General features: G+C 39.6%; 1 protein-coding gene across 7 annotated transcripts in view; it reads left to right on the forward strand.

Annotated features, from left to right (window-relative positions):
* SNX25 (sorting nexin 25) overlaps positions 1-10207 on the forward strand; it is a 184683-nt gene that overhangs the window by 87074 nt on the left and 87402 nt on the right. The window lies entirely within an intron of this gene.

Here is a 10207-nt window from a genome sequence, read left to right on the forward strand (position 1 = left end):
TTTTGTGTATTTTTAATAGTATATACACATTTAGTATGATTATATAGTAATATCTAGTTTGTGAATTTTCTAGGCTTCTGTTTCTCTACCCTTCTTTTTAATGTTCCCAAATGATAATACATGGGAAAGAAAGAAAACTTTTATATGTTCATTTTGCTTTTTATTAATAATTTTGGTAAATCCCTGATGGAAAAGTAAAATATTGGTTGAAATCGGGTGTTTGAATTAGTTGAGGTTTTTAAACTTGTGACATTCGCTTTTGAACTAGGGTTAACATTAAGATGACTCATGCTATTTAATTTTCTGATTCGAATAAAACACCATCTAAGGAAGCACAGACGTAGATGGCACTGTGTTCTTATACATGGTGTCATATGGTAATCTAGGTGTCACAAATACATAATGATGGGTTCAATTTACAAGTATATACTCAAATATATAATGACGGGTTCAGTGTAAATGGATTTGTTTACAAGTAATTTAATTTTGGATATAATTGATATAATATCTGGAGATTTTATGTTTCTCTTGCCGTGCATAATTTTGAATAGGCTACATGATATTCTTTATAGATTTGTTTTTCTTTATGTCTGAGTCTAGACATTTCTTTTTCGTAAGTGTGACGCTTAAGCTAGAACCCAAGAGCCAGTATTCCAGGTTTGTTATGTGAGGCTTACAGGTCACATCCACTCAAGTCATCCTTATCATAGTGTCCTTTGATTCCTTTTAAAGCATCATTCTATAAAAGTGAAAGAGCTCAGTGGTACAACACCCTTGTTGCCTCTCCTCTCCCTAAAACTGTACTCACACACACACACACACCCCAAACTCTAGTTGTAGGGATGCTATTCAAACCTATACTCGAATACTCATCAACCTGGTGCTTTCATGCCTGCTGTTCCTGGATTTGCTGTGCGTGGTGTGACAAGGTAACATGATGACTATGCCCCACAACATGATAAATTCTTCCTAAGACATTGTTTATGAACAGATAACTCATGTTGATAATTTGTGGCTTCTTGGAATTCCTGAGCATTTTTCTGTTACCAAATAGTCTTTCCACAGTAAAGGCAGATGTGGACTATTTGGTAACCCCAAGCGAGTTTAAGATAACAATCCAGAGTCGATAGTGGCAGATTAAGAGAATCAGTATTTCTTGTTCTTACGGACTTGTGGATGAGTGTTCTATTTTGTGTGCCAAACTGAAGATTCCAGCACTGCACATAGGGACGTATTTAATAGTTAATGGAGGAAACAGAAAGGCATAAGATTTTTTTTTTTTTTTTAAGAGACAAGGTCCTGTGGTGTTACCCACACTGGTAACAGTCCTCCTCCTTCAGCCTTCCAAGTAGCTGGGACTACAGGCGAGCTAGTGATTTTTTAAAAATCAGAACTAGTTATTTTGAATGATCTATTACTGGTCCTCTAGCACCATCTGTTATTTTATATCTTAACACAGTTCCTGTATTGTAAGATGAATGAATGTTGATAAGAATTAATGGTTTATCTTCTTCAAAATGTACCAGCCAAAGATTCAGAACTATTTAAATACTACATACAGTTCATCATCTGGTAGATAAAGAAGTAGCTCAAAAAAAAAAAAAAAAAAAACTCCCAGCACTTTGGGAGGCTGAGGAGGGCAGATTGCAGTTCAAGACCAGCCCGGGGAACATGGCGAAACCCCATCTCTACAAAAAAACAATAAAACTATGGTGTACACTGCCCCAGGATGATTGAACAGCTTACTCTTATTGCAGTAGGCACATCACGGATTGCCTTAACTTGATTGACCAAAGATTACACCGAAGTTCTGATTTTATGTTTTTCCTTTCCCTTCTACTATGTGATGAAACAAAAATAGTGTGAGCCCTTAATCTTTCTCAAAGATCACTTCCTCTTGACGTCATAAATAGGGCAAGATTAAAGGAGTAGCACCTGGGTGCCCTGGGAAGCAGGCCCTTTGGTCTTGAGCACTGAGGGACTTAAGAGGCAGTAGAAGTGCTAAACTGAAGAATGCCTTTTAAAAAATGAGATATAATTCACGAACTGTAGAAGTCACCACCTTTAAGTGTACAATTCAGTGGTTTTAGTGTATTCAAAAACTCTGTGACTGTCACTACTATGTAATTTCAGAATATTTTCATCACCCTAAAAAGAAACCCTGTGCCCACTAGCAGTCACTCCCCATTCCTTCCCTCCCTCCAGCCCTTGGCAACCACCAGTCTGCTTTCTGTCTATGGATTCACCTAGTCTGGACATTTCATATAAATGGAATCATGTAGTATGTGGCCTTTTGTGTCTGGTTGCTTTCACTCATTATGTTTTCAAGGTTCATTCTCATTGTATAATGTATCAGTGCTCCATTCCTTTTCTTGGCTGAATAATATTTCATGGTATGAATATAATACATTTTATTTATCCTTTCACCAGTCCATGGGCTAGTTGGATTGTCCTCCATTTAAAGGATGCCTTTTGAGTGACCATTGAGCATCTTCAGTGACATCGTCAGTGACTGTTGACAAGTGAGAGTAAAATAAAATGTTGCAGTTCCTAACCTCTTCCTAGTATGGCCTCCTGCCACGGCGTACCCACCGCCGCCAAGGAGTGATGGGACACAGGCACCAGGAAGGTGCATTCCTTTCGTGCACTATTCCCGTTCTGTATGTTGTATATTCCTCTGTCTTCCGTCTTACTACTAGGCTTTGCGTTTCCAGCAGAGTTTGCAGAGTCAGTGGGAAGGGCACTTGGAGTTATTTGGATTAGATAATTGAGCTTGTCACGTGACTAGTCTATTAGAGGCAAAAGAGATACATTCTCAGGTTTAATTAGGTTGGATCCTTTTATAAGCGATCTCAGCTCACTGCAACCTCTGCCTCCGGGTTTAAGCGATCCTCCCACATCAGCCTCCCAAGTAGCTGGGATTATAGGCACACGCCACCACGCCTGACTAATTTTTGCCGTGTTGGCCAGGCTGGTCTTGAACTCCTGGCCTCAAGTGATCCACTCGCCTCGGTCTCCCAAAGTGCCAGAATTACAGGTGTGAGCCACCGTGCCCGGCCTGGAGCTGTTTTCTTAATTCACAGACTGAGCTATTCTGTTGTTTTTCTGGTTCAATTATAGTACTCTGCTATCTGACTTTATTGGTGTTTTACGTTACTATCTTCAAATTGCTCTCAGTACAATTTTGGGATAGGCTGCCTAAGGCAGGTAATGTGTTTTATTTAGACTAAGTAGTTGATATACCTATCCACTTTTTTTTTTACATATTTGAGAGATGCATATTTTCTAAAGGAAATAAAGTCATTCAACTCTGTTAGGGCGGAATGCACTAAAAACAAACACAAAAAACCTTGAAGGTGATATTCGTAGTTCTGGAATAGTTTGGTTATTTTCTGAATTAGCGTGAACTGCTTTCACAGTAGTACTAGAAATGCATCCTTCAAATATACTAAATTAGTGGTTTTAACCTTGGCTGTATGTCAGAACCACTGAGACCTTTTCAAAAAGTAAGTTGTATATCCCACTAGGTTTTGTAGCTTTTCCTTTTTCTTCTTTTCTGGATGCAGGATGTTGAAGTGAAGATGTGGTGGCTATACTTGTGTGATATTTTGAATTTTCCATGGTTTTCTGGTAGGAGCAGTGACTGACTCTGCTAATAGCACAAGAGCCAAAAATGTGAATGCCACCTTGGTTCAGGATATTAAAGGGCACCTGGATAGGTTTCCCACAGTTGGTGTAGGTGGTGAGGGATGCCACAATCAAGGAAGGCAAACCAGAGCTCAGAATGAAGGTGCATCCATTAGTGAAACTCACAATTGCCATTCAACTAGAGAAAAGACTGAGTGTTCCCTTGTTTTGAAGATAAAGTGGAGTCAAAGCAAACATTACAGTAGAAATGAAAGGTCTGTCCTTTCAGAACCTCTTATAAAGGCGCAGGCAGTTTGTGGCCCAGGAAAGCATCCAGTGCTACCTGCATTGTGTAATCCTGCAGTGCATTTGTAAACTGGGTGCTCATGAAAATGGTTTGCCCTTCCACAAGTAGGTGCCTTGGCTTCACCCCTAGGAATTTTGATGTAATTGGTCTGGAGGGGAATCCGGGCGTCAGGATTTTTTAAAAGCTCACTGGGTGGTCGTAACATGCAACTAATATTGAGATTCTTTTGTAAATGGGGTATTCTTCCACCTGCTTCCCATCTGAAGTCTTGACCAGACATCCTGTTGTGTAATTCATTGCACTCTAATTATTTGAAAACTGGTTGTACTATTTGAGATATATGGAAACTCTGTTGAGGAGAATATTGACTGATCAGGACACCTCATTCTTTTACCACGTTTATTGCAATGAACAAAGGGTGTTTTCTCACTGACCTTCCTGAGAGGCATTTTTAACCTAAGGTTTCTCAACCTTGGTAAAATTGACATTTGGGGCTAGATAATTCTTTATTGTGGGAGGTTGTTCTGTTTATTTTAGAAATTTTAGCAGTGTGCCTTGCCCCTACCCACTGAATGCCAGCGGTATTCTGCTATACCCCTACAGTTGCAACAAATAAAAATGCTTCCAGACATTGCCAAGTGTCTTAGGGGGAAAAGCTGCACCTGGTTGAGAGCCACTGGCTTAAACCCATGAATAGATTGGAAGTACTTCAATTAGTTAGGATCCAGTTCAGCGGAAGGTTACCAAAAACCTCCCAAATAATGATGGCATCCAAAGTATAGCAATTTTTTCCCTAGATTGATTGAGATACGCATGACCAATAAACATTCTGTATATTTAAGGTGTACAGCATCATTTATTTATTTAGAGACAGGGTCTCACTGTCACCCAGGCTGGAATGTAGTGGTGCAATCACAGCTCACTGCAGCCTTGACCTTCTGGGCTCAAGGGATCCTCCCTCCTGCCTCAGCCTCCCAAAGCGCTGGGATTACAGGGGTCAGCCACCATGCCTGGCTGATATTTGATGTATGTACACATTGTGGACTGATTACCGCAATCAAGCTAATTAACCTATCAATTACCTCACATAGTTACCATTTTTTGTATGTGGTGAGAACACCTAGGATCAACTCTTAGTAAATTTCGAGTATATCATACAGTATTACCAACTATAGTCACCATGCTGTGTGTTTGCTCTCCAGAGGTTACTCACCTTTGTACGATTTAACCAGCATCTTCCAATCTCCCTACCACCTTCAGCCCCTGGTAACCACCATTCTACTCTCTGCTTTTAGGAGTTGGACTGTTTTAGATTCCACATGTACGTGAGATGATGCAGTATTTGGCTTATTTTATTTAGCACAGTGTCCTCCAGGTTCATCCACACTGTTGCCAATGGAGGATTTCCTTCTTCGTTAAGGCTGAATAGTAAAGCAGGCAGTCCAGGACTTGTGGTGTGGGGGCTCCATCCTTCTCAAGGACCCAGACTCCTTCCAGCTCACTGCTCCGCCATCCTGAGAGTATAGTCCAGAGTCTTCATGGTCCAGGGTGGATTCTAGAATTTCACCCGTCATATCCTAATTCCAGCAAGCAGGTTGAAGGCAAGGAAAAAAGATGACAAAGGTTACACATGGGGCCACCTCAGTCATGCAACTCCACTCCATTCAAAGATTTTCTGTCTCACCTCCGGTGGAGACATGTCCCCCACCATTTTAGTAGAGACAGGATTTCACCATATTGGCCAGGCTGGTCTCAAACTGCTGACCTCGTGATCCGCCCTCTTCTGCCTCCCAAAGTGCTGGGATTACAGGTGTGAGCCACTGTGCCCAGCCAACACTGACTGTCTTTTAAGGACCTTTCTGGAAACTACTGCATGGTATTTCTGCTTTTATTTTATTGGTCAGAACATTTGAGATGTAATGGGTAATTTTATTCTGGGCAGCCTTAGACCCCGTTAAAAAATAGAGGATTCTATTACTTAGAAAGCAGGAAGAATGTTTATGGGATATGCAAGCAGCCATTTTTGCTGCCATAGCACATGGATAGTTTCGTGAGGCAGAACAGCTCTACTTCCCACACAAGTGTGAGAAACATGCAGCTTTCCTGGACTCGAACTCTTTGCCAAAGTTAAAGAAATGCCAAGCAAATGCTCAAAAGGAGAAAACTTTGTTTTTTAAGCTACCATGTGTTGAATATCTACTATGTATTAAGCACAGCGTTGGATTCTTAATAATTATCATCTTTCTTGATCATTATAACAAGCATATGAATTAGGTAGTATTTTTTTCCTTCTTAGGGTTGTGGAAAGTAAACTGACTTGCCCAGGATCCCATAGATAATAAACAACAGAGCTGGGATTTGAACTCAGGTTGGCCTGACTTCAAATCCCATATTTAAGGCTGGGTGACTTGCTAGCCAGGTGGGCAGAAAACAGCAGTGACACAGGGCTCTAACTTTTGGGGTTTCCTTCAAGTGTAGAAATAACCCTTTACTGTTTGTGAGTCTTGGCTGGCACTAAACCTTTGCACAGAGGACAAATAATACCATCAGAAGTGTTGACAGCTATTATTAGGACAGTGATAGACTGCCAGAGGGGCAGGTAGTGATAAAGAAAATCAGAGCAGCCTATTACTGCTGTAATTTTATTTACCACCAATCCAGTCTTTATTCGATGTTTCAGTTCTGGATTTGTTTATTTCTGACCCCTCATTTGAAGACCAACATGGAGAATTCTGAAAATAGTAGAGAGGGAATTTTAGTAATGGCTGAAAGCTTTAAAATTCAAGCAATTAAGTATTATTTAGCTTGGAGAAGAAAAGAAGACTTTTTATCTAATACATACATAATACATGAGATTGAGGTGGTGGTTTCTGTTTTACTAGGATAAAAGCAAGAGGAAAGGGGCATAATTAATTGATTAATGTAAAAGATTGCAATTAACAATAAAGTGGGTTACTGATGGAGCTTTCTATTTTGCTTATTTTCTCTTTAGATATTAAAGGAATGGATTTTTTTCTTTGAATTAGTTCAGGTCTGCTTGCACATGAAGATAATGTATTAAAACATGAAAATGCTTAAAGTAGCATGCTTCTGTGAAGAACTTAAATTATTTGAATGTTCAGTGTTTTCAACAGTGATTCTGAAAATACATTGTGACTCATGAGCAGTAAAATAGGATTATGTTGTAAAGGAACATGAAATAAGAAATCAAGTGTACCTCCACACAAACTAATGCATCATGTCAGAAATCAGTGAGCACATGTACACTGCCAAAGAAAAAGTTAGTGTGGGTGGACAAGGAGATGAAAAATCATAATGTATGAAACAAAAAGAATCCTGGCAGATTTTTATGAAAAGAATGAATGAATATAAATTTAGTTCCAAAAAAATTCAAAATGCGAGACTGTTTATGAAAAATACTCTAAAAGATCTTTCAGTTTTATGAGAAAAGTTCATTGACTTTAGAATATACCTCCTTCAGTTGGTGTCTGAGAAATAGCAGAGGGCACATATCAGAGAACACACATTATTTTCATTTAGCAAGAAGGATAATTATGTATTGGCAGCAATATAAAATTTGATGTAAGAAGGGGAAATGTTGGTATAAAGAAGTTTATGATCTCTCTGAATTTATTATGTTCTTGTAGTTGGAGCAACACTGCACTGAGGTGTGCATATCTGTTTTATGAATTAGGGTGAGTCAGTTTAATATAAAGTACTTAAGATATGGCACATTTCCCTCTATTAGCCATCACTGTAGTTGTTGTTATGATCATTAGACTGAGGATTGCAAATAGATTTAATCTTATTGTGAACAGTGATCAATTTCTACTGGCCAACTGGAATGCAATATTATTTTTGGGGTTTGAGAAGCTCCAATAAATAACAGCACTCTTCCTCCCATCCCGAGGTCGGAACCGTTTTAAAGCCAAAGAAGAAAACAAACGACCAAAATGTCACTCATATTACTAATAGATAATGGAGAATGTAGCCTATATGTGCAAGCAAACAGCATGCTTTCTAAAACAACCTCAGAGCCAGGTGTCGTGGCACACTTGGGAGGCTGGGGCGGGAGGATGGCTTGAGCCCAGGAGTTTGAGCAACAGCCTGGGCAACATAATGAGACCTTGTCTCTTAAAAAACTTAAAATAAATAGTCTCAGGATTAGACCATCTTTCCCATCTAGCAATGCTGGACAAGAATAAGCCTCCTTGACCCTGCTTTCCCCTCCTGCCCTGTCTCCCTGGCAGGTCCAGGATCCACTTGCTGGCTGCCCTTGGAGGCAGAGAACACACACCCTTAAGAGGAAGGAAAAAAGAAAGGCTGTGCTTCTCCACATGCTCATTTCTCTTCCTCTGTGATCAGATAAAAAGCCTCCTCCTTCCCTAAGGAGGAGTAGGCGAAGGGTGGAGAAGGGCCAGAGATGGCACTTCTTATGTATGGAATGAAGCATCAAGAGCTGGGGGTGGGTAATGCTCTTCCCCTTTTTTATTTTTATTTTTCAAGAAGGAGTCTCGCTCTGTCGCCCAGGCTGGAGTGCAGTGGCACAATCTCAGCTCACTGCAACCTCCACCTCTCGGGTTCAAGTGATTCTTGTGCCTCAGCCTCCCAGGTAGCTGGGATTACAGGCATGTGCTACCACGCCTAGCTAGTTTTTATATTTTTAGTAGAGACTGGGTTTCACCACGTTGGCCAGGCTGGTCTGGAAGTCCTGACCTTGTAACCCATCTACCTCGGTCTGCCAAAGTGCTGGGATTACAGGCGTGAACCACTGCACCTGGGCCATCTTCTCCTTTAAAAAAGAAAAAAAGTGGTGCTAAGTCCCTACTCAAAAGAATTTTGTGACTCCCAAGGTCTGTTGAAGGAACGGTGGAGAAGAGTGGTAGAAGATGTGTGCTGGTCGTTTTCAACAACTGGCTTTTGGGCAAGGTGAGAGACCCTGACTTGTGGCATTTGCTGATCGCTGTGGTGTTAATACTCCAGCCATGGCTGATTTAAAGCCACCAGCATGACGTCACTGAGCATGGAGTTGGGGAGAGATTTGCAATAGCACACCATTACAGTATATAGAGTATTTCCAAAATACTGATATAAAAGATGTAAATAACCTCACAAGCATATGTAATAATACAACTAATGAATAAAGTTATTAGGAAATGATGAGTTTTGAGTACTTATTACCTTTTAAAAAATAAAATTTATTTAATTGTAAGTTTGTATAATTTAATTTTTAATAATGATGGGTTTGATTTCTAAAAATTTAGCAGCCACGTCTCATGAGCAGGCACAAGACTCAGGGCTGGCTCCTGCACAGCACTGAGTGGTAGCCACATGTTCTGTCTTTCAATGACCCTGTACTATAGAGAAATGCAGTTCTTCCAGAGATGGAGGACGGCTAACAACGCAAGTCAACGTATGGCAATCAGTCAAGCACCTCAAGTGGATCCTGGCCAAGAGCTTGGGCTCAAGAGTCAGACAGACCTGGACTTAACAGACCTGGTTTGCATTTTTGCTTTGCTTCTTGCAAGCTGCATGACCCTGGGGAAGTCATTTAAACTTCGAGCCTCAGTTTTAACTGTGAAATGGAGAAAGTACTTCCTACGTCCTAGGATTGTTGTGATAATTAAATGAAATGATGCATGGAATGAATGAATGTAGTTCTCAGGTCATAGTAGTCTTCCAGTGAGAGCTAAAAACTAGCAGTTGCCGGGAGAAGGTAAATACACTTTCAGATCCTGACTTGAATAGGATTAATGGATGAGATGAGGCTACAGGATGGTATCTTATTTCAGAAAAAGTTCACTCAAAATGTAGGAGAAAGTCATTAGGACATTGTCAGTATAGAACATAAAACTAGGCAACTAAAGGTGATATTCAGTAAACATTCTGAATAAAAATGCTTAATGTAAGAATTGAGAATGAAACATACGAATGGTGCTATACGTATGAGTATAAATAAACATTATAGTCGTACTAACAGCTGACATAAAACTATGAGGAACACTAGTAGAAAATAGATATAGCACAGCGAAAATGTTTGGTGTTTTTGAGGTTATCTAAAAGGCACCAGCTAGCAAGTAGTGATGTAGATTTGATTGTTTCTGTAACATGTAATTTCTGTAGGCTCTGGGAACTAGGAAATGAATATATGGTAACATTTTTATTTTAGAAAGATAAAAATATAGATAAGCTTAAGAAAAGTATAAATACCATTTATACTTAATATTTCCAAATTGTTTAATATATATATATATATATATATTTTTTTTTTTT

This window comes from Hylobates moloch, unplaced genomic scaffold, assembly GCF_009828535.3.
Source record: "Hylobates moloch isolate HMO894 unplaced genomic scaffold, HMol_V3 SCAFFOLD_3, whole genome shotgun sequence".
NCBI lineage: Eukaryota > Metazoa > Chordata > Mammalia > Primates > Hylobatidae > Hylobates > Hylobates moloch.